The sequence below is a fragment of the Eleutherodactylus coqui genome, chromosome 5 (assembly GCF_035609145.1).
Source record: "Eleutherodactylus coqui strain aEleCoq1 chromosome 5, aEleCoq1.hap1, whole genome shotgun sequence".
In the NCBI taxonomy this organism is placed as follows: Eukaryota; Metazoa; Chordata; class Amphibia; order Anura; family Eleutherodactylidae; genus Eleutherodactylus; species Eleutherodactylus coqui.
The window spans coordinates 159,718,251-159,725,409 of NC_089841.1; positions in this window are offsets into that span (position 1 = coordinate 159,718,251).

Below are 7,159 nucleotides of genomic sequence, written 5' to 3' on the forward strand. Positions count from 1 at the left end.
ATGCCCCTATCCCATTGAGAATGCATGTTTATGTATGGGGAGTTTGCAAAGTATAGCCTTTTATTAGGTTGGCTACGCGGGGCAGCCATTCCCTTGCTGTTCTGGGCAGATGTGGGAGTTGCTCTGCTCCTGCTGTATGATGATCTTTTACTTTCCATCAGCACCACAGGAGTTAAACCCCCAGTACTCTCACGCAGCTGCAGGGTAATTGGCCCTTACCTACATATTTAACTGCACTGAGGATCCTCCTCCTTGCCTGAGTATTGGTGTATGTTTGCCTGTCACTTAGCAAAGGCCTTCTGTTCCTGTCTTCGGTGTCTGCCCTTTTTCTACCCGGATTCGTGGACTTACTTGCATCATTGCACTCTGCCGATCCTATCATGATTCCAGATTCTGGCTGTAGCCTGCACTATTTCACGGTGCTTTGCACCAGTATCTGACCTCTGAGCGTCATCTGGCAATCACACCCGGATTACTCCTGAGGCAGCGGCCTGCTTGGTGGCCCACTGCGAAGGTCAGATCCCTGTACAGGAGTTAAAGGTTGAATACCGGGCACCTGTTAGGATAACGTCTTCAGGATTAGCTCAAAGTCAAACCAATTGGTTAACACAGTGGGTCCACACTAGCTGTCCATAACACCTTTACAAGGGTTTAAACCCCACCATCTCTGCAAGGGCTCTCCTCTGTTAGAGGCAAGAAGAGCCAAACCACAACAAAAAACCATCCAATGAGAGGGTCGGGAAGGTGGCTATACACACCCTACCTTTCCCCCTCAAACAATTTAAGAATCGACTCCAAGGACCCCCTTGACCCCCATGCGATGCTCCTCTGATATGGAACACTTCACAAATTTGCGTGTCCTTTTTGTACTGCGAGCAGATATGCTTACATCTGCAGTTTCCCCCAAATTTGCATTGGCACTCATTAAATTGCCAATGGACTCCCGTTTTTTGCCTCCACCGATTGTCCGAAGGACTGGGAACCACTAGCCAAGCTGCAAGACCCGGCTCTCCCCTGAAAGGACTGCCCGTATCTCACAGAGGCCATCATTCTTAACTCAAAGGCCTATGTCTTTGCGGTCCCATCTAATATTAGGGCGAACTGCTTTTCTTTGCCTGATCTGCTCATCATACTGCAGCCAGGTTTACCTTTGCCGCTGCCACCCGACTCTCAAAAGGAATGCTACCCCTACTTGTCAACAGAATTAAGGGGCTTGTCCTAGCCGAAATTGGATATGGGTCACCCCGCAATCCAGACTGCAGGTCCTCTCTCCATAGTTTTTAGAAACTTGCGGACACTACCCAAAATGTTTCTCAAATCCTTCCACCACTGCACGGGGAGGATTAAAAATCAGTCGCTTCACCCCTAAAGTAAACAGATGCCTCAGAGCGCAACACGATTATTAAAATCATATAAACATAACATAGACATATATGTCTGTATCGCAATGATCCTGGCGAGCCATCTCCGCTCCCTTTTTGGACCCCGCCAGAACCTTCAAAACTCGGACCATCTGCAACAAACCAGCTGCTTCAGCAGCCGACCCCCCTATCCTCAACGACGAATCTTTTTACCTCCCTGCAGGACCGGCCGTTTGCTGTTCATTTTTTCTGACCCACTGATCTCTGGACCGACCCTCATCTGGACTTTGGGCATCCTCTTCTCCACGTCTTCCAGTTGGGCAACAGGGAAGCTCCCCGATCAGTACATCGCCAGCAGAGCTTCCCCTAGCATGTCTACTGCTCTCTGGTGTCAGCCGAGTACCAGGCCCCGTGCCTTTTTTGAAGTGAAGCCTAGCACTCAGCGCTGAGCCGCGCTGTCTTATGGGATTCCTCCAAGGCTATTCACCTCCTCCCAGCAGGTGGTGTGGGGGAGACCCGGCCTGAAGGGTCCTCGGAAAGGCTTCCCAGTCAGCAGCAGCCTCTCCTCGTTTTCTTCGTCCCCAGTGCTTTTTCCATTGTCTTTTGCAGCCAGTTATTACCTCGGACAGCGGCAGCAGCGCAGGATCGCTCAGTCACAGAGTCCACATCCATCAGTGAGTAAAGATTCTTCTTTTTTCCTCACAGCTTCCTTGTTCTCCTGCTTCTGTCTTCTTTCCACTCTACTTTCCAACAGTCTTTGCTGCACTTTTTTATTTACTGCTATGCCCCTCCTAAATCCCCCTTCTTGGTTTACTATCAACCCTTTCCTTCCCAGATCCCTGTTAATAATAATAATCTTTATTTGTATAGCGCCAACTTATTCCGCAGCGCTATTAACCCTGCTAACCTCCTTACTGTTGTAATGCTCCTGTACTACAGTATATGGAAAAGTATCCATACCCTTTATTAAGCCTGCTTTGCAATACAGAGGATACCACAAAAAATGTATTCTTTGTTTCCCTTTTCTGAATATTGTCGACTTTCTTGTCTTTAGCAGACATCAGTGAGCGGGGTGGAGAGTTAGGCTGGCTGCACACGGCCGTGACGGGCTCCGCCGCGGAATATTCCGCAGCGAAGCCCGTCATGGCGCCCCCCAGAGACCCCATACTTACCAGCGGATCTGGCGTCCTGGGTCCCGCATGACGCTTCGGCGTGACGCGCGCGCAGTGTCATGTGACACGCCGGCCACGTCACAAGACACGCCCACAGCGTCACATGACGCGGCTGACCGTGTCATATGACGCGCCGGCCGCGTCATATGACTCGGTGGCGGTGGGCGGAGAGGCGATTTCACGCTATCTTCCGCTGTGCTACAGTGGAAGATTGCGTGAACAGACGGCTTCCATTAACTGCAATGGAAGCCGGCCGCGCGTACACCCGCGGCAAATAGAGCATGCCGCGGTTGAGGACGGGAGATTTCACGGTGCGGAATTCCGCAATGTGAGCATTGAGCTATTAGGTTCAATAGAACCTAATAACTGCGGGCAACGCGGCGTAAATCCGTCCGTGGGAAGGAGGCCTTATGCTGTAACCCTTGCCAGCCGCTCTAGATATTCTACAAGGGACCATCCTGCTCATTGCTTGATTCAGTTGTCCATCTTCCTCTGTTATTTGTATAAGGATCCCACAGATCGGATGAAGAAACTAAGAAGCGCAAAGCACTCAGGGATAATCTCCTAAGGAAAACTGATTAGTAAGTGAGAAGACTGAACGGTAAATTACTTAATTCACCAGTGAGGGTCGTAGGCCCATAAGGACCTCCATCAACTTCCCTGTGTCCAGAAAGGCAGAATCCAAATGACATGGTTCAAAGTAACGGGAACTGACAATTCAAGTGGTGAAATGTTTGCAGTGTGTTTATTGGAGGGAACAGCAATAAATGCACAATAAAATAATAAGGTAAAATACTAATAAGATAAAATCAGATCAAAATATAAAAAGATAAATGAATGAAAAACATGGGCTAATACTGGATCGCGTTTCGGGGGGTTAAGACTAGGCCATGCCCTCTTTTTCAAGCAGTAACTATAATGTCCATGTGACAGGGAATATAGCAGAAGTGATATGGCCTTCAATTGAACTTTTGGGGAGTAAAAGGTGAGCTAAAATGGCAGAAACTGACATCTACAATGTCTATGTGTCTGGAAGTTAGCATGCATTCCAGCATGTGTTTCAGTCAGCGGATGTTCTGTTAGTGTGATCCAAAAGCCCGGGTGTGGCAGGAGGGATTTTGGAATTGGAGCAAGGGAATTCTCACAAGATTTTGCACGCTCCAAACAATATGTGGAACAATTCAAGAAATTGGGACATAGAAACAAGTGGCTTGTAGTATATGTTTGAACACCACTTAACTGGGAATAAATAAAATAAAAAAAATATCAATAGAAAATACATAAAATTACACTTTTTAAAATAGAAACAATATAATAATAAAAATATAATAAAATATAAAAATGTAACCCACATAATATACATAAAAATAATGTGTAGAAGTGCCTAAAATTTTTGTTTCTTAATCCTATTCATTCTGGGTTGGATTGGACGGCTACAACTGGCACACTTCATGTTGGATGTTCACATTGGACAAGGATTCTCCGCCACCCAATGAGGTCATATACAGAAGGCCACTGTGACCCACTACACCAAGTGAGTCTCTTTCTGCACATCCATCTGTTTTTTTTCTCATTTGGGAGCGCCTTTCTTTCTTATACATCTATCTGTAGATCCCACAGATAGTCTAGACTATGAACGGAGACAATGCTCTGACTTGACCATCTCTCTCCATGACTTCTGGACAAGTGTAATTGACAACTGTATTAAAAAAAAAATAAAGATATTCCACATAGTATATATAGGTTGTTTTTTGAATGTTGTGCAATAGCCAATACAATTGCATTTGTCCTGCCATATGTTCAGCTGGAGCATTTCAAATGGTCCTGCTGAACATAATCAATGAGTGCAGTGTTAATTCAGCATACACTGTGGCCCTTAGAGAATTACAAACCCCTGGAATTCTACTTTATACAGTACAGTAGGAGCCTGATAAAAATAAAGCTTCCATGAATAAATCCTAAAACTTAGAACATGCATGAATGCAACTACAGTATGCTTCATCTGGGAATCTAATTCAAAGGATACACATAGAACATTTGTACATAATAGATATATACATAACATATAATCAAAGTTCCCTTTAAACACAAGGTATTGATATAAATGCACGTAAACAGCTGAGCAGTAAAAACATCTGCTACAGGCTCTTTTTTGTTAGGGATCTGTGTTCTGCTGGTGTTCAGCTTCTTCTCTGGAGGCTTCTAGTGTAAGAAGGAAATTGGAGACATTCCATTATATACACTAGGGCATCACTAAAATCAAAAGCAACCCTACATAGAATGCATATGGCTAAAGGGAAGTTGTAGACAGAAAAATCCTCCATCTATTCCACACCCTGCATTTCCTTCGGGGTTTTTTTTGTACCAAATCATTTTTTAATTGAAATTATATTTTTAACACAATTACTCCTTATTTTCAAGACATTAGTACATACAAAAATATAATATACTTAGAACATTACCCCACCCCAAAAATGCAATCAATCATAACTATATGTTTAGAAGTTTGTGCGTTGTGATACGATAAAAAAGAGGCTCCATAGGGAAACATGGACTATTAAAAAAAAACGCAAAACACAGAAAGATAGAACATGCTCTGTGCTCTGTGCCATTGAATGACTGTGATTGGTTCATCAAGCGCTGGCTCTGATTGGCTGAGCCGCAGCGCTCGAGAACCATTTACAGCCAGCGCTTCCTGGAGGCGGGGATTTTGAATCTCCAAGCCAGGAAGCACTTGCTGAAAACTCCAAGCAAGTCTGCTGGAGCTGAAGAGGAGACCAGTGGTGAAGCTGACAGCGGCTGTTGAGTGATTTATTTATTGTTATTTATTTTTTTTACTGCAGCTAGGGCTTATTTTAGGGCTTTTAAAGTAGGACTTCCTACTGTAAAAGTTGCATTGCACCGCACGAAAACTGCGTTTTCGTGCAATGCGATGCAACAGAAAGGAAGGCCCCATAGGCAAACATGAGCTACAAAACTTTGCAAATCGTGGCAATATTCAGCAACCCACAATTTTTTTTTCTCACAATGTAGCAGATTACAAAACATCGTTAATGTGAAGGAACTAGAGATGAGCGAACGTACTCGTCCGAGCTTGATACTCGTTCGAGTATTAGCGTGTTCGAGATGCTCGTTATTCGAAACGAGCACCACGCGATGTTCGAGTTACTTTCACTTTCATCTCTGAGACGTTAGCGCACTTTTCTGGCCAATAGAAAGACAGGGAAGGCATTACAACTCCCCCCTGCGACGTTCAAGCCCTATACCACCCCCCTGCAGTGAGTGGCTGGCGAGATCAGGTGTCACCCGAGTATATAAAAATCGGCCCCTCCCGCGGCTCACCACAGATGCGTTCTGACAGAGATCAGGGAAAGTGCTGTCTTGCTGGAGTTGCTATAGGGAGAGTGTTAGGAGTATTTTAGGCTTCAAGAACCCCAACGGTCCTTCTTAGGGCCACATCTAACCGTGTGCAGTAGTGTGGAGGCTGCTTTTTGCAGTGTTGCACTTTTTTTTTTTTTTTGCATATCGGCCGTGCAGAGCATTGCGCCCTGCAGTAATTATACATAGTCCAGGGCCAGTAGTGGTGGTGAGGCAGGGACAGAAGATATATTTATTGAATATAGGCAGTGGGCCTTTCCAAAAACATTTGGGAAAAAAAATCTATTTGGGCTGCCTGTGACCGTCCTCAGTGTACTGGGTCTGTGCTGGGGGTAGTTCTCCTAATTCATACGCAGCCAGCTAAGTGTTACAGCAGGCTTGCGCAAAATTATTTCCTGGCTCTGTGTTGGCTGTTACATCACCGCTGTATTCCAGTCCACAGTGCAACAGTCTGCAGTTAATTTACATACTCCAGGGCCAGTAGTGGTGACGCAGAGAGAGAAGACATATACAGTGTATATAGGCAGTGGGCCTTTCCAAAAACATTTGGGAAAAAAAATCTATTTGGGCTGCCTGTGACCATCCTCAGTGTACTGGGTCTGTGCTGGGGGTAGTTGTCCTAATTCATACGCAGCCAGCTAAGTGTTACAGCAGGCTTGCGCAAAATTATTTCCTGGCTCTGTGTTGGCTGTTACATCACCGCTATATTCCAGTCCACAGTGCAACAGTCTGCAGTTATTTTACATACTCCAGGGCCAGTAGTGGTGACGCAGAGAGAGAAGACATATACAGTGTATATAGGCAGTGGGCCTTTCCAAAAACATTTGGAAAAAAAATCTATTTGGGCTGCCTGTGACCGTCCTCAGTGTACTGGGTCTGTGCTGGGGGTAGTTGTCCTAATTCATACGCAGCCAGCTAAGTGTTACAGCAGGCTTGCGCAAAATTATTTCCTGGCTCTGCTGTGCGTTCCGTAAGCGAAGTCAGCCTCCAACCACAGGCCAATAAGCGGCACATTTAGTTACAGCGTTCTGTTTCTGCACTACTGGTAATACACCATGCTGAGGGGTAGGGGTAGGCCTAGAGGACGTGGACGCGGGCGAGGACGCGGAGGCCCAAGTCAGGGTGTGGGCACAGGCCGAGCTCCTGATCCAGGTGTATCGCAGCCGACTGCTGCGGGATTAGGAGAGAGGCACTTTTCTGGCGTCCCCACATTCATCTCACAATTAATGGGTCCACGCGGTAGACCTT